This window comes from Rhincodon typus, chromosome 3 (assembly GCF_021869965.1).
Source record: "Rhincodon typus isolate 14 chromosome 3, sRhiTyp1.1, whole genome shotgun sequence".
In the NCBI taxonomy this organism is placed as follows: Eukaryota; Metazoa; Chordata; class Chondrichthyes; order Orectolobiformes; family Rhincodontidae; genus Rhincodon; species Rhincodon typus.
This window is the reverse complement of record NC_063334.1, coordinates 42909847-42935656: the sequence shown is the minus strand read 5'-3', so window position 1 is coordinate 42935656 and position 25810 is coordinate 42909847.

Here is a 25810-nt window from a genome sequence, read left to right as displayed (position 1 = left end):
TGAGGTGAGCAGCTCATTTCTTGACTCTCCAAAATTGATCCTGCATCTACAAAGCACAAGTCAGGAGAGTGATAAAATGGTCTCCACTTGCCTGGTTAAATGCATTTCCAAAAATACTCAACAATTTTGACACCATCCAGGACAGAACAAATTATTTGATTGACAGTTCATTCACTAACTAAACATTCATTCCCTTCGCTACTGATGCTCAGTAACAGTAATATGTACCACTTACAAGATTCACTACAGCATAGCAGCAAGGCCCCTTAGACAGAGCCATCCAAACCTACAGCATCTACCATCTAGAAGGACAAGGACAGTAGATACATGGGAACACCACCACCTTCAAGACATTCACCATCATGACTTGGAAATTTATTGCTATTTTTTCAGTGTCACTGGGTCAAAATCATGGAACTCCCTCCCTACCAATATGGTGTGTATACTTATACCAATGAAGTACTGTGATTCAAGAACACAGTTCACTGCCACATTCTGAAGGAAAATTAAGAATGGGCAACAATTTCTGGCCTAACCAGCAATGTCAACAACTTTTAAGCACTTAAACTCTGTCTTTTGTCAGCCTCCTCTATCCCAATGAAAACTGCCTTGGTCTGTCTAATCTATCCTCATAGTTAAAATTGTTTAACTAAAATTGTTTCAATAAAACTCCAGGACACACCCTCCTGAATCTCTTCTGTACCATCTCTACTGCTATGATTATTTTACTTTAGTGGAGTGATCAGATCTGCACAAAGTGCTCCAACTGTAACCTAACCATTTCTTTATACAATCCCATCATTACCTACCACTCTTATATTCAAGCTTTGGCCATTAACGGCCAATATCCTGTGTGACTATTTTACTACCTAATCTATCTACCCATCTATCTTCACGGATCTGTGTACATGCTCTCCATGGTCCCTTTGTTCCTCCACACATCTCAATATTCTACTATTTATTGTCTATTCCATTGTTTTGTTAGCCTTCTTCTAATGTGTTACCTCACACTTTTCAGGAATGAACTCCATTTGCCCTTGTTTAATTTATGGACCAGATATCTTCTTGAAATCTATAGATTTTTTTCTTCAGTTTCAACCAAAAAACCTAAATTTTGTATCACTGGCATATATTTTAATAACACATTCAATTATTGATATATACACATCAGCAAGGGACACAGTACTGAGGCCTGCAGAAGCCCATTGCTTCTGTCACATAAACATCCTTTGACCATAGCATTTTTTTTTTCTGCCTCCAAGACGATTTTGGATCCCATGTACAGCCTTGTCTTAAATCTCGGAAACAAAACAGAAATTGCTGGAAAAGCTCAGCAGATCTGGCAGCATCTGTGAAGGAAAAAAACAAGAGTTAACGTTTTGGGCCCGGTGATCCTTCTTCAGAACTTTCCTTAAATCTCATTGGCTTTAAATTTTCTGACCAATCTACCATGTGGAATCTTATCAAAAACCTTGCTAAAATCAACTTCACCAGTTGCAGTGCCCCCATCAACCCTCCTTGTTACTTCCTCAACAATTCAATCATGTTAGTCAGACACGCCCTACTGAAATTCCTATTGACTGTTTCTTGCTTCTGTTTTAGTTGTATCGGCATCAAAAGGAATATGCATATTCTGTGAAATACTTACATCATTAGTTCTAGCTAAACCAGTGTGGCCTGTTGAGATGCTAGGCCTGAAAATGAAAAATATAAAAAGTATTAACGAGAGTGGACCTTGAAGATTTCATGTGATGCTGCTGTGCCTATTTCATGTGGGTGTACGTTCTATTCTTGATTATCCTTGCAAGGAAAGATTGTTGATTTACTGTCTTGGAAACCAATAATCTTTGGCGTTTGTATGGTTGAATATCTCAAGCTTTGTTATCGCCAGGCAGCACCACATACTCGTTTCTGTCAGTTTCCATCAGTCCATTCCAAATTTAATGGAACATGGTCAGTTTATCTTTCTCTCTGCTTTGAAGCAATGATTTCTACTCTTAAGTATTTGATCAAGGATATATCACTGGATGTATTTTCTGCACTAAATTGTGCAGATTGAGAAGCATATTTTTGGATTGCTTTAATCTTAGTTCTATCTCTCACCATAAAATGATCCTACACACAATTTCTAAACTCCTGGACTGGGCCAAACAAATGTTTGGTAAGCTATAATTCTGGCATTGTTTTTTGCAATGTCAAAGATTCCTCTTCAGAAATCCAAAAGAAAATCCTGTTTGTTTTGGATATAATCTGCTGAATGTGGAATCCCATCTGAAGTCTGTTTTTAACATGAATCACAGGGTATAGTTGTGTACTTACCTGTTGAGAATTTGATCACAGAACTTAAAGATATCTGTCAGTAGATCATTTTTCTTTTGTTCCTGCTGTACATAATATTGCATGTTTTTGCACAAAATACTACTTCCCATTCGTCTTGCTATTTTGCAATTCCAGAAGATCAGCTTGGATTGAATTAATATGAATTCAAATTTTCAATGATCAATAAACCATATTGGTACAACCGGTCCAAAGATGTACAGGTTCTGCAAATAATTACACTTTGTTTTACAACTTGTTGGCAAGGCTATTGAAATATGTCAAGAAGAGTAAAAGTTCCAACATATTTCCTTGGAACATCGTACAGAGGATGCCTGTAGGAGAGGGTGATACACTAGTATGTATCACTCTCTGTCTTCTTTTAGTGAGTAAATTCTAGATTCAGTTTAATAATCTTCCCCAATTTGAATATCATGAACATTGAAAAAGAGATTTTCAGAGCATAGCTTTTCAAGACCGTTTGTGGAAGCCATTATTCCTACATGAGTACTTTCATGTCTTTTGAGAATAGAAGCTAGATTAACAACAGTTGGTAAAAGCAATTTTTCAGTTGATCATTTCACCCAAAAACCATACTGACTATCGACCATTATACTGAGATTCAAAATGCTTTATGAAAAGAGAATGCTCAAGCAATTTTGCAAAATGATACTGGTGAAAGAATACGGGTCTATATTTTTCTAGCTACCTTTTATCCCCTTTTCTCAATATGTCATAAACATTAACAACAAAAACAAAGTTGCTGGAAAAGCTCAGCAGGTCTGGCAGTATCTGTGAAGGAAAAAAAAGTTAATGTTTAAGGTCCAGTGACCCTTCCTCAGAACTGACCCAGTCAACAGACCCAAAATGTTAATTCTTTTTTCCTTCACAGATGCTACCAGACCTGCTGAGCTTTTCCAGCAACTTTGTTTTTGTTCCTGATTTGCAGCATCTGCAGTTCTTTCGGTTGTCATAGACATTAGCCTGCCTCCATTGCTTTGATAAGAAATGGATGTGAACTGACTCTTGAAGGACATTTGTCGATATTTGACTCCAATGTTCAGTTGTGAATTTTCAAATACAAGAAAGGATTTCAAAGCACTCTCATTTCTTATAGTGAGGCTCAGTATGCCTGTTAGTTGCTCACCATTCGAAAAGCATCCCACCCAAACCTACCCCACCTCTTTCCTGTCCCCATAACCTTTCATTTCCCATGGCTAATCCACCTAGCTACACATTCATGGACACTTTAGGCAATTTAGCAAGGCCAATCCACCGAACCTGTACATCTTTGGACCGGTTGTACCAATTGGGAAGACTGACGTCTCGGTTCCCCTTTGTGGGGATTTTAAGCAAATGGTAAATTGATTCTCACAGCTGGATAAAAATCCAATCCCTCACATAGACGTCTTGTACACAAAATTGATGGGGTGCTTGACTGTTCTTCACGAAGTTGAACATGAGCCATGCCTACTTGCAACTAGATAAGGAGTCCCAGAAGTATGCCACAATTAATGCCCATAAGGGCTTATACCAATATACAGGACTGCAAATTGGGGTACCATCAGCCTGTGTCCGTTTCCAGTGGATGATGGAGAATTTTTTACAAGGGCTACCCCAGGATGTCATTTAGCTGGATGAAATGCTAATAAATGAGAAGACCAATAAAAAGCACTTGGAGAACTTGGACATTACTGCTTAAACTTTTCTCCCAGGCAGCAATTGCCTTAGAAGGGAAAAATCTGTGTTCCAGGTGCCCCAAAAGACCTACTTGGGTTATAGAGTTGACAAAACTGGGCTAAATCCAGTGGAAGATAGATTGAGGGTGATCAAACTGCCCCACCTACCATAGCTATACTGAAGCTCAGGTCTTTCCTTAGGTTGGTGAATTATAACAAGAAATTCATATGTAACCTGACCTCCATCTTACAGTCCTTATGCCTACTATTGAAAGAGGGTCAGCCTTGGAAATGATTGCAAAACCGAGAAGTAGCTTTTAGGGAAGTCATCTAAGGTGTTGGGCCACTATAATCCAAAGTAAGGGATGGTATGTGATGCCTCGCTGTACGGTATTGGGGTAGTGTTTTGCTCACTGGTGGCTTAACAGAGAGGAACATCCAATTCCATATGCTTTCCGGACTTTGGCTGATGCAGAACACAAGTACACCCAGATGGAGAAGGAAGGTTTGGAAGTCATTTTTGATGTGAGAAAGTTACACAAATACCTTTACAGATGTGAATTTGTCATAGTAATGGACCTCAAATCCTTCCTAGGACTACTTAAAGAAGACAAAACGGTGCCATCCATAGCCTCTGGTTGATTGCAGTGGTTGTACCTTACTCTCAGTGCATACAAGTTGGAACACCATCCAGGAGGCCAAGTTGATAATGTGAATGCCTTGAGCTGCCTCCCATTGGCAGATACTCCACCAGTGGTGCCTTGCCTGGAAGTGTCCATTCTGGTTCTAAACTTTCTGGACACCTTTCCAGTCACCACTGACAATATCCAACTGTGGACACAAAAAGATCCCATCCTGCCAAAACTAAAATAGCTGGTGGCAATGGGGAAAATCAGAAGGGCCATCACAACCAAGGTTGAAACCTTTCTGGTCATGGCGAGACTAGATCACCACAGAGGATGGTATATTATTCTGAGGAGCCAGAGTAATTATTCTGAATAAAGGTTTCCACCAGGTATTGGCTGCACTCTACCTGGGTCATCAAGGGGTTTCCAAAATGAAGATGTTGCCAAGAAGTTATGTCTGATAGCCAGGATTGGATGCTGACATAGCTGTGTTGATGTGGCAATGCCCCAAGTGTCAACAAGGGCAAAAATTGTTGCCACCAGTGCACCCACACTCATAGAAATGGCCAGGTAAACCCTGGATTTAGATACATGTAAACTATGCTGGTCCTTTCATGGGGTCAGTGTTCCTGGTCATTGTGGATGCCCATTGAGAGTAGTTGGATGTGCATAGAGTTCATTCAGCAAACTCAGGGATGATGATTGAAAAGCTGCGAACATCGTTTGTGATACACAGTCTCCTGGAAGTATTGGTCACGGACAATAGGACATCATTTAACAGCAGGGAATTGGAGTATATTTCCTAAAGTCGACTGGTATTCAGCATGATCAGATAGCTCCATACCACCCATCATCTAATGGTCTGGCAGAAACAGCAGTCCAAAAATTGAAGGCAGACTTAAAGAAACAGCCTACATCTTCACTTGATACCAAACTGTCCCAGTTCCTACTTGATTATAGGACCAACTCTCACGCAGAATTAGCTCCAGCAGAGTTGCTGATTGGGCAAAGACACCGCTCAGGTTAAACCTGATATTCCTGGGGGAAGGTGAAATGGCAACAGGCATGCCAATGCTGGTCACATGCTTCGCCTAAGTGAAAGAGACAGTTTGCTTCAGGAGACGAAGTTTGGTGCTGGAATCACGGAAATGGTCCTGCATGGATATGAGGAGTGGTCAACACGAGGTCACATTCCATAACATACAAATTTTGGATAGGTGAGGCGGTCCTGAACAAAACATGTGGATCACCTGAAAGCTGCTGCCTGTCAAACGGTGCAGAGCAAAACATACCTGGCCCCCCCCACAACAGCCAGAAGGCCGTTTAGAAACAATGGGTTCTCCCCCCCACCCCCATCTGGTGTTGAGGAAACCTGAGTCCTAGATGGATGTAGCCTTGATACTCTGGTGGTGGGCTGCTTTCTTGCTACAGTCTTCATGCAGCAGGCTGTGTGCAGCTGCTACACCCACAGTGCTTTTAGGGAGAGAATCCTAGGAATTTGTCCCAACGATATTGAAGGAAAGGTGATATGATTCCAAGGTAGGTTGGTGAGTGGCTTAGAGGAGAACTTAAAGATAGTGGTGTTCCCACATAACTGCTGGTCTTGTCCTTCTAGATGGTAGCAGTCGTGTGGGCTTGGAAAGTGCTGTTGAAGGAGTCTTGGTGAATTCCTGAAGCGCATCCTGTAGATGGTACACACGGTAGCTACTGAGCTTTTGTGGTGGGTGTTTTGTTAATTGTCAATTCAGCGCCTAACAATGGACAGAATTTCTTTGTTTTGGAATCTGTATCTGCAATGGACATGCTTAAAGTTATTTAAGGTTATGCATATTTCTTATTGAGCAAGTGGCTGACAGAAATTCATCACTACAGCCTGCCTTGGATTCAAATTCAAGTCACAGATATTAAAAAATGTTTGGTGTCTACAGTATTTGTGGGCAACCTGCTACACACATTTGTAGCTGGTTGAACTTGCTGCTTTACGGGCAACTAGATTATCAAGAGATGCTCCTAGACATGAGATGGGCTGTCTGAAAGCTGCACATTTCAAGTTGGAGTTCCTAATTGTTGCTAGCCCATGTACAGGTCTATGGCAACAATGTAGTTCATTTTATTTTGGATTACACGGGTAATTAATGTTATTTTTAACAACATTTCAACAAAAACTTCCAAATCGTAGATAAGACCAAAGAGGAAAAAAAGGTGAATAATAATTTCCAATGTATTCTACATCAAATAACTGGCTTGAAGTGCTGCGTAAGAAGGCATTTTTGTTTTAATGATGCTCTGTTTTCAGAAAATTCCAATTGCTTGCAATCACCCTGTTGGATTTTGCAGGGAAAAGCAGAATTATTTTTGGTTCTGGTGTTTTTAGGACAGTAAAAGCAATCTCAGCATTCTTCCACTGTGGTAAAGAGCAATTCTTCACACACTGTACACATGGGCATGCCAATTAGAGCAGATAATGTATGCACCCTGTCTGCAATTGGAGATGCAGCAGGCAGGCCAGGACCATTTACTGGCAGCCTCAACAATATGGACCTGTCCCATAGATGGCCATAGCAACACAAACTAACAACCTTCTTCCCAATATACCATGAAGTGCATTGATTTTAAGCAGCATGCAGGTAGAATCTTCAATACTTCTGCCTTCCTGCCAAATCTCAAGGGATCATCATCAAAATGATTCTAGTACACAAACAATATGTAGTTTGTCAGAGTATTATTAACACACAATGGAGCACAGAATGTGAGGAATGTAATGTCCAAATTTCCAGTTTATATGCATTTAAAAGTATAAAGCTAAACTTTGTCCTCTTTTCTTACAATTGCATGTAAGAACTGGACTGGAATTTACAACTCATGTCATAAGATATCTCATTCATCTTCTCTACATCTGGTGAAAATAGCCTTGATGTTTGCATATCAAGCAAAGTACAACATATTATAGAAAAGCAGCAGTAGCTTTGACCCTTGAGCTTTCTTTGTTATTCAGCGCCATTATGCCCAATCATTTACCTCAACTCCATTTTCTTGCCCACTCTTAACTTCACTCAATTTCCAGAAAGACCAAAAACTCTGTTGATCCTGGCCGTATATGATACTCAATGTTGAAACATCCACTTACCTCTGGGCTACAGAAACTCAAAAATTCACAATTCTTTCCATGAAGAAATTTCTCCTCACTTCTGTACTGACTGATCAACCATGTAACCCAAGACTGAGTTTCATTTTTCTAGATTCCCCAATCACTGAGTGAAATGAAAGAGATGTGCAGGTAAAATTCTTAAATTGATATTGCATCTCAAGGAGTCAAATGGCCTACTCGTGTTCCTAGCTCACGCATTCATAGTCACAGGATGTACTTCACAGCCAGCCAATGAACTATTTGTTGAAGGATGGTGTAGAAAATGTGGCAACTAAATTACCCACAACAAGCTCCCATGAACAGCAATGTTATAATAACCACAGAATGTGATCTTTGATGTTGAATGAGGAGTAAACAGGCCAGGATACCAGGGAAATTACTCTACTCTTATTCAGAATAAGGTGATGGGTTCTTATGCATCCACCAAAAAGAGGGGACAGAAACTATGTCTCTTCTGAAAGACATCATATTTAGTACTCCTGAGTGGTAGTGCATGAGAATGACAATCTTAATTTCAGTGCTTATATCCATATAAGTTAATATCCCCCTGTCTAAATACTCAACAACGAAATGAAATGTGATTTCTATAACTATATCTACTTCATTTAGCAATATTTGTGCTTTTTTCACTCATGGGATGAGGGCGTTGCTGTGTGGGCCAGCACTTATTGCTTATCTCTAATTTGACCAGACTGTAGTGAAAATCAATCACATGGAGGCAAGATCAGAGAAGGATGGCATTTTCCTTCTCTCAAGGACATTAGTGAACCAGATGTTTTTTTTCCTGACAATTGACAATGGATTCACAGTCATCATTAGACTCTTAATTCCAGATTTGTATTGAATTCAAATTCCACCATCTGATATTCCAAAGATATGCAGGTTAGATGGATTGGCCATGCTAAATTGCCTCGCAGGGTCCAGGGATGTACAGAATAGGTGGATTAGTCATGGGAAATGCAGCATTATGGGGTGGGTGGGTCTAGATGGGATTCTCTTCAGAGTGTCAGTGTAGACTTGAGAAGCCAAATGCCCTGCTTCCACACTGTAGGGATTCTATGATGATTATCTGGGTCTCCGGATTAACAGTCCAGCATTAATACCACTTGACTATCACCTTCCCTTTGTGTTAGCATCATTATTATTAATATCAGGATACCCATTGTGAATTACAATGGGTACTTGAGTATCCATTATTAACTAGGCTATATGATTATAATTAGATGGAGTGTAAATCATTACAGACACAGAGGTAGTTTACGGTAAAGTATAAGGTTCTTTTTCCTCAAGATGTGAGGTGAGAGTGACTGCCCTTGACATTAACGCAGTATTTGACTGAGTTTGGCATCAAGGAATCCTAATAAAACTGAAGCCAATGCAAATCAGGAGAATACGCTCGACTAGTTGGAATCATACTTGGCACAAAGGAAGATGGTCATTGTTGTTGTTGGAGGCCAACTCAGTCCCAGGACATGGCTGCAGGGGTTCCCCTGGATAGTGTCCTCGACCCAGTCATCCTCAGGTGCTTCATCAATGGCATCCTTCCAATATAAGGTCATAAGTAAGGATGTTTACTGATAATTGTATAATATTCAATACCATTTTCAAATGCTGGATAAATCAGTTCTTAGCTGCATGCTGCAAGAGCTGGAAAATGTTCCATGTTAGACTATTCAATAGCTGATAACATCCATGCCATACAAGTGTCATGCAAAGATCATCTCCTTTGAGAAAATCTACCAATCACCCTGGGAGACTCAAAGGTATAGCCATTATTTAAACCGCTATTATCAATATTCTGAGAGTTACATTTAACCAGGAATCAAACTGGACTAGCTAGAAAAATGCTGTGGCTATAAGAGCAAATCAGAGGCTGGAATCCTGCAGTGAGTAAATCACCTCCTCACTCCCAAGACCCGTTCATGATTCATGTCAAGAATGTAATGGAATATGCAAAAACACAAATATGAGGAGCAAGAGTGGACAATTTGGCCTCTAGAGCATCCTCTGCCATTCAATAAAATCACAATGGCTTTGATTGTGACCTCAATCCCCTCCACTTTTCTGTCCAGTTCTCTGAACTCTCCTGTCAATCAAAATTAACCTTATTCAGCCTTGTATATATTCAAAGCTCATGAGGGAAAAGAATTCAAGAGACCAAAAGCACTCAGAAAGAGAAAAAAAAATCTCAGTGTTGAGTGGGAGACTCCAAATGTTTAAGTTGTGTCTCCTAATTCTTGACTCCCCAACAAGGGAAAATATTTTGGACCGTTGTCAAATCTCCTTCAGTAAGATCACCTTCATTCTTCTAAATTCCAAGACAAGACCGAACTGCTCAACATTTTCTCTTAAAATAGGCATACTGCAAATCAGACAGGTAAGCGTAGAAGATAGAATATAGAACAGTATAGCTGAAAAACAGGCTATTCAACCCACCATGGTCTGTGCTGTCAATGATATAATTCTAAACAAATCCTATTTGTCTGCACATGTTCTGTAACTTTCTATTCCCTGTCCATTCATGTGTCTGTCAAAATGCCTCTTAAACTTTGCTGTTGCACTTGCATCTAATATCTTGCTTGGTAGTGTATACCAGGCACCTAACACTCTCTGTGTAAAAACTTGCCTCACACATCTACTTTAAACTTTCCCCCCTCACATTAAACCTATAGCTCCTAGCATTTGACATTGCCATCCTGGGAAAAAGACTCTGACTAACCATGCCTCTCCAAATTTAGTATACTTTCATCAGGTCGCCCCTCAGCCTCCAACACTCTAGGAAAGCAATCCAAGTTTGACCAACTGCGTCTTTTATCTAATACACTCCAATCTAGTCTACATCCTGGTAAACCCCTTTTGTACTCTGACCAAAGCCTCCACATTCTTCCTATGGTGTTCTGACTACAACTGCACACATACTCCAAATGTGGCCTAACTAAAGTTTTATACAGCTGCCTAACATGACTTGCCAACTTTTTAATCAGTGCCCTGACTGTTGAAGGCGAGCATTGCGTAAGCCTTCCTTATCACCTTATCCACTTGTGCCGTCACTTTCAGTGAGCTATGGACTCACACCCCAAGATCCTTCTCTATATCAATGCTCCTAATGGTCTGCCATTTACTGCATACTTTCCTCTTGCATTTGATCTCTAAATACATCATCTCACGCTTGTCTGGATTAAACTTCAACCACCTTTTCTCTGCTTAACTTTGCAACTGATGTATTTGCTCCTTTTGACGATGTTCGTTGCTATCCACCAATTTTTTGTGTTATCTGCAAGCTTATGAGTTAGACCATTTACATTTTCATCCAAATGATAGCAGAGATTCCAGTACTGATCATTACAGAACACTATTGATCATAGACCTCCAGTCAGAAAAAAAAACCCTCTATAACTACTCTCTGTCTTTTAAGATCAAGCCAGTTTTGTATACGACTTACCAACTCACTGTGAATCCCATGTGACTTAATCTCCTGGATCAACCTACCATGAGGAACATTATAAAATGCTTTAGTAAAGTCCATGCAGACAACAGCCACTGCCCTACCGTCGTCAGTCATCTTCGTCACTTGCTCAAAAAACTCAATCAAATTTGTGAGACAGCAATATCTTCGTATCCTGAAATATATCCCATCAGGACTTGGGGATTTATCCACCCTCATATTTTTCAAGACACCCAACACCTTCTCCTTCTTAATATTGATGACGTGGAGGTGCCAGTGTTGGACTGCGGTGGACAAAGTCAGAAGTTATGCAACACCAGGTTATAGTCCAACAGGTTTATTTAAAATCACAAGCTTTCAGAGTCTCACTTGTGGCCACAGAAACGCCGATCTGTACCCCTGATTATAGTGTACCCTATCACTACTGCTCACCTACACTTTGAATCTCCCTGCTGTACAACAATGCTAATTGTAGTTCCACTTAATTCACATTGTCTCTGAACTGCTTCTACTGCAATTATATCCTTTCTTAAGGAAACCAAACTGTACACAGAATTCCAGATGCTCTCCACTTGAATATATGAGTGCAGTTCCAACAATATTCAGGAGGCTTGACATTATTATTATGATAGTTTACTGACAAGTCTTCCATTACTTTAAACATTAATTTCCTCCATCGCTGTTATGCAGTGGCAGCATGTGCACCAAATATAAGATGCAATGTATCAACTCACCAAACCTACCTCACCAGCACCTTCCAATCCTCAACCTCTACCAATTTCAGAGATAAGGACAGCATATGCATGGAATTGCCCCACCTCTGGGTTCCTCTCCAAATCACAGACCATCCATACTTGGAATTGTATTCCTACTCCTTTATTCTCACTGGATCAAAATTCTGGAATACCATTTATTCTGGCACTAAGTGTACACTTAGTTTGGGATGGGTGTGACCATGAAAGGGTGTTATATACCATGGCCCTGTATGCTCTTGATCTTAGGTTACATTTGTGGCATGGTGGCTCAGTGGTTAGCACTGATGCCTCACATCGCCAGGGACCTGGGTTCAATTCTACCCTCAGGTGACCGTCTGTGTGGAGCTTGCACATTCTCCCCGTGTCTGCATGGGTTTCCTTCAGGTGCTCCGGTTTCCTCCTACAGTCCAAAGATGCACAGGGTAGGTGGATTGGCAATGCTAAATTGCCTATGGTGTTCAGCAATGTTTAGGTTAGATGGGTTAGACATGGGGAAATGCAGGGATAGGGCGCTGGGTGGATGCTCTTCGGAGGGGTGGTATGGATTTGTTGGGTCGAATGTTTCCACACTGTAGTGATTCTGTGATAGGTTTGTACCTGGTCCCTAATGTTAATTGGTCGGTAATCCTATTCTGTCAGTAATCTGGTTATAGATTAGAAAAGTAATCCTAAATCTTTATGTATGCTACTATGGTAGTACAGTGTGTTGACTTTCTGTCAGTTTCCATTTCAGACTCTTCTTCTAAATCATCATAGAATCTCTACAGTGTGGAAACAGGGCCTTCGGCCCAACAAGTCCACACCGACCCTTAGAAGAGCATCCCACCCAGACCTATCCCCCTATAACCCACAGAATCTACACACCCCTGAACACTATGGGCAATTTAGCATGGCCAATGCACCTAGCCTGCACATCTTTGGACTGTGGAAGGAAACCGGTCCCTGACACTATGACGCAGCAGTGCTAACCACTGAGCCACCATGCTGCCCACTTTTCAGATTATGTCATGATTTCATAATCAATTACATCACTGACCAGCACACATTAAGCCCTTACTCCACAATACCCAAACCAAATGGACAGTAGCAGTTCATTTAGGCAGATCATCACGACCTTCTCAAGAGCAATTACAGATAGGCAATAAACGTTGTCCTTGCCAGTGTTCACATCTCAAGAACAGATTTTTTAAAGTTACAGTCCAATAAAGTTATATTCAACAAGTGGTATTATGGTTTGGAAAGGTTAGCATTAAATTCAAATGGGAAGGAGGGACTGGGATATTGGTAGCAGGGTAACCTCCACTGGGAGCTCAGAGTGACTCCTGCCCAATTTTATTTCCTAAGTATTACTTAAGTAGACCAGTGAAATCCCCTTCACAACACCAGGACTTTGTGCAGTTCCATACAATACTGTAGGAAGGATATGATATCACTGGCAAGGATGTGGAAGAAATTCACTCGGATTTTGCCTGGGCTGGAGTGCTTCAGTGATAAAGAGAGATTGAACAGACTGGTGTTGTTTTCCTTAGAGCAGAGGAGTTTGAGAGTGAACATGATTGAGATGTAAAAAATTATGAGGGAAAGGAAGGAACTTTTCCCCTTGAAGGATGGATCAATCACAGGGGTTATAGATTTAACATAGGAGGCAGAAGCTTTAGAGGAGATGTGAGGAAAAACTTTTTCACACAGAGGGTCGTGGGAATCTGGAACATAGTGAGGTAATGGTGTTAGAGGCAGAAACATTCATAACATTTCAGAAGTATATAGATGTGCACTTTTAATACCAAGGTGAACAGGTGGTTGTTTTTTGTCTAGTGCAGACACAATATCTGAATGATCTTTTCGTGTGCCGTAGATCTCTATGACTCTATGACAAACAGATGAGACATGAAGGCTACCAACAGGGTGCAGAAATGGAATCAAAAGTTTCAGCTTCAGACAGGACAGTTCTTGGCTTAAAGTGTGTGCTGGGCAAGGGCTCCGAGCAACTGATGGCAGAACTGAAAGGAGAAACAATGCAAGGGCTATTTCTTTATACAAATGTTTAGGCTTTGCATTTAATGTATTGCTGACAAATATTCAGATTCAATACACAAGCTGTGTTTTTGCAGTTTGAACAGTTTGGCATGTTAATTATCATATCAGCTTAAGATCATAAACCTTATGATATAGAAGCAGAAGCAGAAGCAAGCCATTCAGCCCAGTGGTTTGCTCTGCCATTCAGTGAGACCACGGTTGATCTGGTAATCCTCAACTTCACTTCCTTCCCTTTTTCCCATAACCCTTGATTCCATAGCCAATTAAAAATCTAACTCTCTCAACCTTGAATATACTTAATGATCCAATCTCAACAGCACTCTGCAATACAAAAATTTCGCAGATTCACTAACCTCTGAAGGATGAAATTCCTCCTCATATCTGTCCTAAATTTGTGACTCATTTATTCTGAGATTATGCCTAGACTCTCCTGTAAGGGGAAACAATCTTTCCACATCTGCCCTGTCAAGACCCCTGAGGGTCAAAAAACACAAGACACCAGTTTGTAGTCCAGCAGGTTTATTTGAAGACTCAAGTTTGTGAAGTCTCGCTCCTTATTCAGGTGTCAGTGCCACATCCCAGAATGTCCCAATGCCACATCCCAGAGTGCAACATCCCAGGATTCACATTGCAATTAGTTCTTGGCTCCATATGAATATTATAAAAATCTAAGACTTCTCCTGATTCATAAAATGCTGCGCTTCTACATCAATATAATTACTCCATTTGTTATCTTAAAAAAAACTGGTGAAGATTAATAATTGACTTTTAGAAATAATTTCAACACCATAAGAGCCTTTTATAGCTTGTTTTCTTTTCCAAAAATATCTGTCACAATATCATTCAGAAGATTAGGACTTTTTCCTTCATTTTACAAATTTAGCATTTATTGTTCTCAGTGATAAGTTGTCAGACTACCTGCTGTACAAGTATTTATTTTGAATTTGGTCAGGGATGAAGGGGATGCTGGCTAGTTCAGCATTTATTACACATCACTAATTACACAGAGGACAGTTAGCATTAGCCATGTTACTTGAGTCACATGTAGATGAGATCAAATAAATATGTCATACCTCCCCCTAAAGGAAATGAGAGAATAAGAATGGGTTTCTACAACAATTGACATTAGTTGTCATTAGGTTAGTTTATTTCTTCAGTCGCAGATTACTTATTGCAATTGAATTCTAATTTCGCTATCTACCATAGCGGAATTTGAGTCCTTGTCCCAAAAACATAAGTCTGGCATTCTCCATTACTAGTCCAGTGACATTACATAACACTGCCACCTTGTCCAAATGCTTTTTATGTTGTAAGAGTAATGCCTTGGAGATTACTGCTATTGTGTCACTTGGTGGTGACACTGTTGGTGTTTCACTGACTGTTAGTGATGCTGCAGATGTTGTTTTCCTGTTTGATGGTGCTGGTGTTGTTTATTCTCCTTTCTGTTTTTCCAGCTTAGGTATAGGTTGTATAGGACTCTGTTCCTTTTCATTTTCTTGTTGGTTCCAATCTCAATGCTGTCAGACCTTGGAGCTAGTGTGTGATTTGCTAGCTGGTTGAAATGTTGACCTGCCTCTCCCCATGCAGACTACAGTTGCTGTCTTATTCCCTTCTGTTTGAAGGAGTACCTTGCTTGACAGAGATATCTTAAATGTGCTCTTATTCAAAAACTCTGCAGGCAGTGTTTTGAAATGTATAGATTAGAATGAAGATAAGGCAAGGTTTGGGGCTTCCTTTGTCCCTCAGGACTTCTCTTCAAGGTCTGGGTATCCATAAACCCATTTCCCACTGGGCAAAGTGACGATGTTGAACTTATCCTGCTCAGAGAATTCATTAAATTCTCAGGAGATGAATTGGATTCTATTACCAAATTATTCTTTCAGGAGTATGTCACTCAGTGAACAGAATGTATACTGCTGAGATGATTATTCTAACATTCAAATCTTTCATCTTTCAGATCAAAGGAAAGTTTGAATAGTATTCTGTGACGATGAGATACTGTTCTTGATCATCTGAAAAAACATCAGCTCTCACACTATGTCATCATCTGGGTGGTACTTCAACGGCTATCATCTCTTTCTGCTTTGTAAATCAGTACTTCTGGCATATGTTATATGCAAAACCATTCTTTTTGATGTTTTTCATGGATACCTATTCAATGCCCAGCTGATCAGGGCTTTGAACTTACACTTCTCCATTCCCATGTGTTCTTCATATATCTTCTGGACGAATTTGTCCTCTTGTCATTTTTGACATGTTTATTCTGGATCCAACTAGCTGACCACCACCTTATAGTGAAACGTCATCTGACAGACCAGAACTGTTACTGGTTGCTCCTGTTATATCTTATCAGAACATCCACTTCCTGAGAGAGTATCTGTAGCCCTTTGTCAACTCTCTCTAATCTACATCCATTTCAGTGGTGTGACTAGATGATAGATCTTTACACTATTATGAATTGAGTAGAGATGGTAGAATGGTTCTACTTATTCATCCTCTCATCAAAGACAGAAAAACAATGTGTTTAACCCAAAATGCTGTCACTCTTGAGAACAGACATATGACAGGTTTTCTCATAAGCTTTTATGAAGGATAAATATTTATTATTCAACATCCAAAATGCAAATAGGACAAAATCCACTCAGACAATCACACTGGCACAAACTGACATATCAAGAAAGTTCATTGTAAATACAGTGGCCATGCCCTTAGGTCTTAAAAGTCCAAAATCTGCTATTACTTATGCTTCTTTCAAGAGGAAAATTTAAAACACATTACCTCATGCACCTCTTTTGATCTACTAAAGAAACAGAGAATGGAGGCTTATGAGAACGGATTCATAATGGCTTATTGCCTGCAGTAGTAGTTCTTTTTGACTTCAGCTTAGCCAAAGGTTAGTCAAACCCCTGGACAGGGAGAGGCAGGTCAACATTTCAACCAGCATGCCAGGGGTTTGCAGCAAAAAATACTGGTTTGATTCCTCAAAATGTTGGCAAAGACCAGGCCAAATTTTTGGCTTCTGGTAGTTTTGAGGTTGCAAAAACTCCACAGAGGCTGATATCCCATCATTAAGTCTCCCGTTATTTACACATGACCAGTCCTTGAATTTAGTCCTGCAAGAATCAGGTTACCAAGAATTGGGTATCTCTGACACTCACCCTTTTTATATGTCAGCCAGGGCTCCCTGATTGGATCAGATTAACAGCCTCAATCAAGGAACCATTATTCTGTGATGTCCAGCTGGCTGACCTCATTAAAATATCACTACTGAGCTATTCTCAAATATGATTCAAATGTTTATCTTACTAGCATCTGTTCTTTATTGTCCTCACAAAGCATCTCTGATAACCTGACCATAGATATACAATGAGTTCAAGTTTCACTTATTTACATTTCCTTGACATATAATGGGATTGTTCTCACAGTCATTCTTTGGAATTCCATTCCAAAATCAATTATGCTGCAAATTAACTTTGAAGAAGTTATTCTAATTACTTGGACAATGAGGGCTATTATTATACAACAAAAGTTCATTGAATTTTCATGCCTTCTCAATGGCATGCCATGAAAGGTCATTTTAATATCCTGTCTAGACGTGCAGGTTAGCTTCCACGTTCCTTTGTAGTGTCATACAAATTATCAGAAAAAGAAAGAATCATCTGATGCTTAACTTCATTTGGTTTCAAAAGCAGGCCATCCATTCCCACCTTTGTTTTGAAGTAAAATGCCCATTTCAAATAAATTCTTGAGTCCTTCCTACATCTACTATCTTCTCAAAGTCATCATCGTCATCTTCCAGAGTATGAATATTTTGTCTTCATTTCCTTCTCATTGACCCTGTTTTTCTGTCTTCAATAGCTCATTTCAGGTTGTTTCTTTTCTTTCTCCCAGTGAGTGGCCTTTCCACCAGCATTGCAGTTTAATCTATTAATGAGATTTTTTTTCTACTTGTGAATACTTTGTGATCATCCATACGTTCTGCAGATCATACTCTCTCAGTCTTGTGTACATTCTTTTGCTTCTATTTCTCTGAATCAACACTGCTACATTTCCCTTGACTTAACTGAAGGCTAGCAGTTGGGGTAGATGGTGTCTTCATTTGTTTACCCATGTCATACTAAACACTAGCAGTGTATAAAGCCCTTTATATGATTATTCTTTCCAGTTACATCTTCCTGTATTTTGTATAAAGACATCCTCTATGAAATATTAAATCACAAGACATCCTCTATAAAATATTAAATTGCAATTTCATTGGTTGTTTCTATACATTGCACCTTTTTAAAAGGCAGCTTCAACTGAAAAAAATGACACTTCGTTGAAACAAAGAAAATGATTGGAACCTTAACATGCCTGAAAGTAATTGGCATCATCTTGTAGCTATATAATATCTTCATGAAATGAGGGCAGAGAGTAGCAGGGTGAACTGAGTATTTTGTCGACAGTCAGGATGGCTACTTGGGGCATTGAGTAAATCAATCAGCTATGAAACTATGGCTGAAACAGAAGCAATGCAAGACATGAGCTGATCCTCTATTCTTTAGGGTAGACATGGAGAGATGTGTGATACATCCTTCTGTGTGAATGTTTGAACTTGGATCTTAGCAGGGAATACATAAGCTGCCAGAGTGAACACCTCTCTCTGACTGAGATCTCACAAGAAATCTCTGAGATCTGCTTATGGTTTGAAAATCAGCCAGAGAACCTCCTTGCTACAAACAAGGATTTCAACCCAGCAGCAGTAATTCCAGGAGAAGAGAAAATATCAGCCATTACTATGGAAAATGAGTTTCCCAGCTGAAAACTGTACATCTGGACATCTAGTCAAACTTCTTTTCGTGGCAATTTCCTTTATCTGTATTGTCCTTACTTGGTTAAGTCTAAAAATCTTGTATTTCGTTTCTGCATATTTGGGGGAAGCATGAAGATATTAGAAAGAACCAGGACATATTTACACATATTTAAAAATCATTTCAATACTTCTATCTGAGCATGATTCAGCAACGAAATCAACTGTTCATGTAAAAACCAAAAGAATGTGGATGCTGTAAATCAGGAACAAAAACATAAGTTGCTAGAAAAGTTCAGCAGGTCTGGCAGCATCTGTGAAGAAAAGATCAGAGTTAACATTTCGGGTCTGGTGGCCCTTCCTCTGAAAACGACCGTTCATGCGTTTGACTCAAGACTATTGGCCTGACTTATTTCTTACAAGACTGCACACAGTCATGTACATACTAAATTGGAAATCATTGTCAAATTCAAAAACTTGTCAGGGGAAAGAGAAAAAAAAATGTTTCCCTGCTCTGTCTCACACTCCTCAAAACTGGCCATTACTGCAAGCTGTGCCACATGCCATTAGAATCTTACTCTTTATTTTATGCATTCTGTCCACATCCTTGCCCCCAAAAATGTATCACTGCACACTTCTCTGCATTACATTTCATCTGCCTCTTGTGTACACGCTACACCAACCTGTGTATGTCTTCACAAAAATATTGTTAATATCCCTTTTATTCCATTGACAACTTTGCTGGCAAAACATTTTTGTGACATATTTTCAAAAGCCTTTTAAAAGTCCACATACACCACATCAGCATTAATCTCATCAGCTCTCACTTTTGCCTCATCACAAAACTTAATCAAGTTACTTAAGTATCATTTGACATTAACAAATCTATACTCTAGGTTTCCTTAATTTATCCACACTTGACTTTGTGATCTTTTGTTTAAATATTCCTACAGTAAGTTTTTGTTGGTGCTTTAAAAATGTCAAATCATGCTATTAACTCATATTTCCCACAAGTAACAGCACAATTTCTTTATAGAACTGAGGGGGCAGGATACTCTTAAGCACTTTGGATTTAGGAGCTTGTTGAGATTAAGTAAGTGTACAGCTTTTACTGCTGTAATTTTGTAGTAACAAAGCATATATTGTCCATGTCCTCCAACAATCCAGTTTTTGCCCCTTCTTTCCATGAACATATTTGACTTTGATGCAGTGGATTTGCTTCTATTTAACAAGATTACTCTGCAGTAATGAGCTGGAGAAACTGATGTATAGGCAATTAGAAGGCACCGCAGGAGGTCAGGACCAACCAATCGAATGTCATGTTCCCCGTATTATGACAATAACTGCACTTCAAAACCTTGCTACAGCGTTAGTAGGATAATCTCCCTATTCCCACCTCTTGACTAACCGTGACAAGGTGTGTTTTTAAAGAAGAAATGTTTAACCCCTTGAGTGCAGTGGTTTTCAAGAACAGATACAAGACAAACTTTCTCATTAGTTAAACACAAACAAATATTATTTATTATTTTATAATTATTTCCCAACACCAGAAACATAATTGGAACTGCATCCCTTTGTTCATTCATATAAGACATATATACACTGTGACGATATTGTCACTTTAAAAAGGTTATGTTTTTCCTTACACTCTCTCAGACACACACACACACACACACACATACACACACACACACACACACAGAGTCCAATAGTTACTTTCACTTCTAGTTAATCGAGATGATGTCTGGAAATGTTACAGATCTATAGATTTCCTTTAGGTTCACTGAAAACAATGAACGTTGGAAGGTCCCGGTTATTGACTCTTCATCAGAACTGGACACCGAACATGAAATATTAACTCTGGTTCTTCCCACAGAAGCTTCCAGACCTGCTGAGTTTCACCAGAAATTTCTGTTTGTTTCATATCTCCACATATGCAGTTCTTTGTTTTATTACGGTCAGGATCTTGACCATTTGCACCTTCTTATGAGAAGTGATTTTCTTTGTTGTAGTTTCAGATGCCATTACGGCCATCAAACTATCTGTTATAGTCATGATCACTAAAGCAATCTGAGCTTCTTTGGGTAAATCCCTGTTCTTTTTTGCAGTAGTCTGTCACTGATACTAAATGTAGAAAGATGTCACATAATCTCTTTGGTGGAATAGAGGCTCAGCCTTGCTAAACATAATAGGTTTGCCACCTAATGCTTAATAATTAGTTCATCACATTTGAGATTTGCAAGGACCCTTTCTAATGCCATAAGCTATACTTCAGAGTAAATACACATTACCGATATTGAAACAAGTTAGAAACAACCAACAGCTGGCTAGATCCTCCCAGGAACAGTCCTTTATATCCTAATGGCTGGAGCTTATCTCATAATATTAGTTAACCCATTCAGCTAATAACCATGATATACAAATCACCTTATGCTTAACAAATCTACTGGAAGTTTTTGGGGATGTGATGACTAGAGTTGATAAGGGGAAGCCATTTGATGTAGTTTATTTGGATTTTCAGAAAGCATTTGATAATCTTTCAAAAAGAGATAAGCATGTAAAATTAAAGTGCTTCCAATTGAAGGTAGTGTACTCACATGGATTGGGAAATAGTTAGCAGGTATGAAACAAAGAGGAAGAATAAATGGGTCTTTTGCTGAGTGGCTAGTGGGCTCCCATAAAGATCAGTGCTGGTAGCCAAGTTATTAACAATATTTGTTCATGCATAAATGAGGATAATGAATGTATTATCTCCATATTTGCAATTGATACAAAGCTAGCTGGAAGGATGAGCTGTAAGAAGGAAACAAATATGCTTCAGTGTGAGGCAAATGCATCACAGATGAACTGCAAAGTGGACAAGTGCAAGGTTATCTAATTTGCTGGCAAAGACAGGAAAGTAGATCGGGAACGGGAAAGGTATAAAGAAATGGGAGTATCCTTGTATATCAGTCACTGAAAGTCAGCATGCAGGTGCAACTGCCAGTGAAGAAGACAAATTTTATGTTGGTCTTCATAGCAACAGGATTTAACTACATGAGCAGGGATGTCTTACTGCAATTGTACAGTGCCTTTTTGAGACCACACTGACAGTATTATGTACAATTTTGGTCTTCTTATTGAGGAAGGATGTTTTTGCTGTACAGGAAGTGCATGTAGGTTTACCAGACTGATTCCCGAGATGGCAGGACTGGCATTTGAAGAGATACTCTTTCGGTTAAAACTATGTTCACTGGAGTTTTGAAGCGGTCTTTGAATGAGAAGGGATCTCAAAGAAACCTGCAAAATTCTAACAAATCTAGACAGGGTAAACACAGGAAGGATGATCCCAATAACCGGGGAGTCCAGAACCAGGGTCACAGTCAAAGGATAAGGGATGGTTCATTTAGGTCTGAGGCTCAGAGAAATTATTTCATCCAGAAAACAGTGACCCTGTGGAATGTCCTGCCACAGAAAACGGTTGAGGACAAAACATTGAATGTTTTCAAGAAGAGTTAGCTATCATTCGTCAGGCTAAAAGAGAACAAGGGAAATGGGGAGCAAACGGGAACAGGGTACTGAGTTGCCTGATCAGCCATGATTATATTGAATGGGGGAGCAGAGTCAAAGGGGTGAATGACCTACTCCTGCTCCTTTTTAATGTTATGGAACTTCAACTTGCAAGCATTTAAACAGGTTTGTTAAGCCTGCAGGAGACAATTGGTGCATTTATTGTATATTAGAAATGTCCAAAATTTAATTCATATTTTAATGCACTGTCCATATAACCAGGCTCCTTCCAACTTTAGGCAGTGTCATGTACTTGCAGAAAGTCAGCGTGAGGGAGGCTGTTGTAAAGGTGGTCTGTGCACAGGAGGGTCACCTGACCTTGAAGACTCTATCTTGTGCAAAGATAAATTGTCCATTTCTCAGTTTGATATTTTATAAAGTAAAGCGTTCAACTTTCTTCAAACGTTCGTGGGCATCTTTGATGGCCATGACAAGGTAGGAATTTTGGAAATATAAACAGGAATAGGTCATTGGACCCCATGAATTTGTTTCACTGCCATTCAATATGACTAAACTTCACCATGAGTTTATTTTCCTACATGACCCCCCTGTCAATTGATTGTCATAGATTCCAAACAAAATTACACATTCACTTCAAAGGAGCATCTGCAGATCTCTGAGGAAAGGAATGACAAAGGTTTGCAACTCACTGAGTGTGCAGTCAGTATTCCTAATCTCAATAGTAGAATAACAAATTCCTGCATGTTATTTTACTCATCCTGTGCCTACTAGTGCTTGAATCTTGAACAAACAAAGTGTCAACTCAAAGCATCTGCTTTGTAAATCCTCTTCAAATCTAGGATCCCATTTTTTTTAATTTCCAGAGTGTATGAACCCATTCTACTCAATGATGTCTCATGAGACAACCCTCTTACCTTAGGAATCATTCAAATGATTCTTAGCTGCACCCACTCCAAGCAAATATACCTCTCCTTAAGTACAGAGACTAATGCTATCTGTTGTACTCCTGGCATGGTCTCAACAAATTCCTGTGACGTTGCAGCAAGACTTTCTTTCTTTTCTCCTCCAACTAACTTCCACAAAGATCGACATGTAATTTGTCTTTCTAACTGCTTGCAGCAGACATATTTTAACTCTGTATTTCATGCACAAGGATATCTAATTCTGTCTGATTGCTGACAATCAGTCACATTTCTTTTCCAGTTCAGTTTTCTATTCTTCCTTGTCAAACAATCCTTCTGGCACTGTCAATAAATTTTGCAAGGTTTGAGTCTCATTCCTTCAAATTGCAATTACTGTCAGAGATCTTAAAATCGAGAAAACAAATTTTGTTTTGTTTTTGCTTTCTGCCTCTTGTACCTCCTTTCCTTTCAATCTCATTTACCTTTCCATATTTTTATTTCACTCTTAGCATCTGATTTCACTCGCACCGACTTTTCTTGGTCCAGATTCAGCAAGAAATAGTAAGAATTATTCAATCTGATTCTTAAAGTACATACACCATTGTTTGGCCTGTTAGTACAAAATTACTGATCACCAGCTGTAGCTGTCTAATTACTGAAATTATCAAAATAAAATCCCATAGAAAGTTCATGGGCAAACAAATTGAGCACCATTTGATCACTGCTGACCTCAAAATTTGTTGACAAACTAATGGCCTTGTTTACAGAAAAATCAAAAGCCCAGATTCTCCGTAAGTAGCAAAATGTCATTATTGAATATGCCGATCTCTCTCTTGCAAAATCCTGCAAATACTTTTGTATTGTAATTAGAATTTAATGAGCATAATGAAGAATTAACAGCAACACAGTGTTTATAAAATAAAGGAGGGTAATTTAAAGGCATGAAAATACTTATACATACATGCAAAGCCAAAGTCTGGCACTTATCCCAAAAGGACAAGCTTTTCTCAATACAATCAGTGCACCAATAAGATTGCAAAGTTGACTTTCTTCTATTTGAACCACATTGTTGTCTATAGAAGTTGAATACAGAGGTTTCACATTTGTGCCGAAACTATTTTCTAAGTGCAGCTGTAATGCTTTCAGATGTTTCTAATGTTGATGAATGTGCAAGCTGATACAACATTTGGCTAGTTGGCGATATAATCATGCAAGAATTGGACGTATGTTTAACAGAAATGATCTAGAAGTCAGGGCACCAGTGATTTAGTTTAAATGTACCTGGAAGCAGTGTGAAAACTGGCAATAAGTTTGCAAACCCATGACTGCCATTGATTAATTGGAGGATGGACTATTATAATTACCTTAAAAACAGTTTTCAATGAGCTTCTACAAAAAAATTAGTACGGCCTTGGTAAGCCATTAACTGCATAATTTCCTTTTGCTTTAGCACAGTTTGAGGGTCCTGATGATGTGTGTGCAATTAGAATGGCACAAGCCCCTAGAATACGTCATTTATATTCAGATATTCAGTTACCTCTTAATAATCAAATATGATCTGATCCTTGTGAATAAGTCTGGGGATGGAGTATAGTAATGACGGGTAAAGTAAAAACAAGGTATTATTGTATGAGTAAAACATTATGAAAGGAAAAGTATCATTGTTCAGTCAGCACAATGCCAGATTGCACAACAGCTTGAGATTTGAAAGCTATTCCTGCTGAAAGCAAATTGCCAGCAGATGCAGGAATGGAATGATCTAGTCCAAATGTAAATTTGAAATGTTGTCCTGTATAAGAGTGTGCCAAAATAAGAAGCTTGCAACAACAGCACAATGGATGGAACAATTTCCTTACATGAAACCAATAGATACAATTTAGACTTAGAGAATACAAGACAAACATCTAGATAATTTGAAAATTGGTTTAACTGCAGCAGAAGATAAATGGACTATTCTCTGCCAGGGGAAGATTAATGACTGGTGTTCCAGCTGGAGCTGTTCTGTGTCATTTTTTTTACAATATTTGTGAATGATATGGAACAGCGTGTGTATAGTGACACTGAAAATGCAAAGCACATAATGTACACAGGAAATTAGCTACCTTCAGAGAAACTTGGACCATCTACACAGATTGGCTGAGATTTTTCAGATGAATTTTAATATAGGTAAATATAACATAATGCATCTAGTTAGAAGCATGGTTGACCTGTGTCTTATATGAAAGACTCTGATCTTCATTCTACTCGAGAACATGGACTAAGCCATTCAGTCCCGTGAGCCTTTCCATCGTTTAATTAGATTGAAGCTGATCTGTTTTTTAACTCCACTTAACTGCCTTTGAACCATATCCCTTGATACAAGTTAATAAAAATATGTTGATTTTAATCATGAAAATTTCAATTGACTATGTATCCACAGGAGAGTGTATTCCAGCTTTCCACAACTTTTCGGTATAAAAGTGCTTCCCTATTTTAGTCCTGAGTAGCCTCGCTCCAAATTTACATTGTACCCCTTCATTCTGAATTACTTGCCCAGAAGAAAAATAATATTTCTCAGTATTAAAGTGATCGAATCTTTCATTTTTTAAAATTTCAAACAAGAC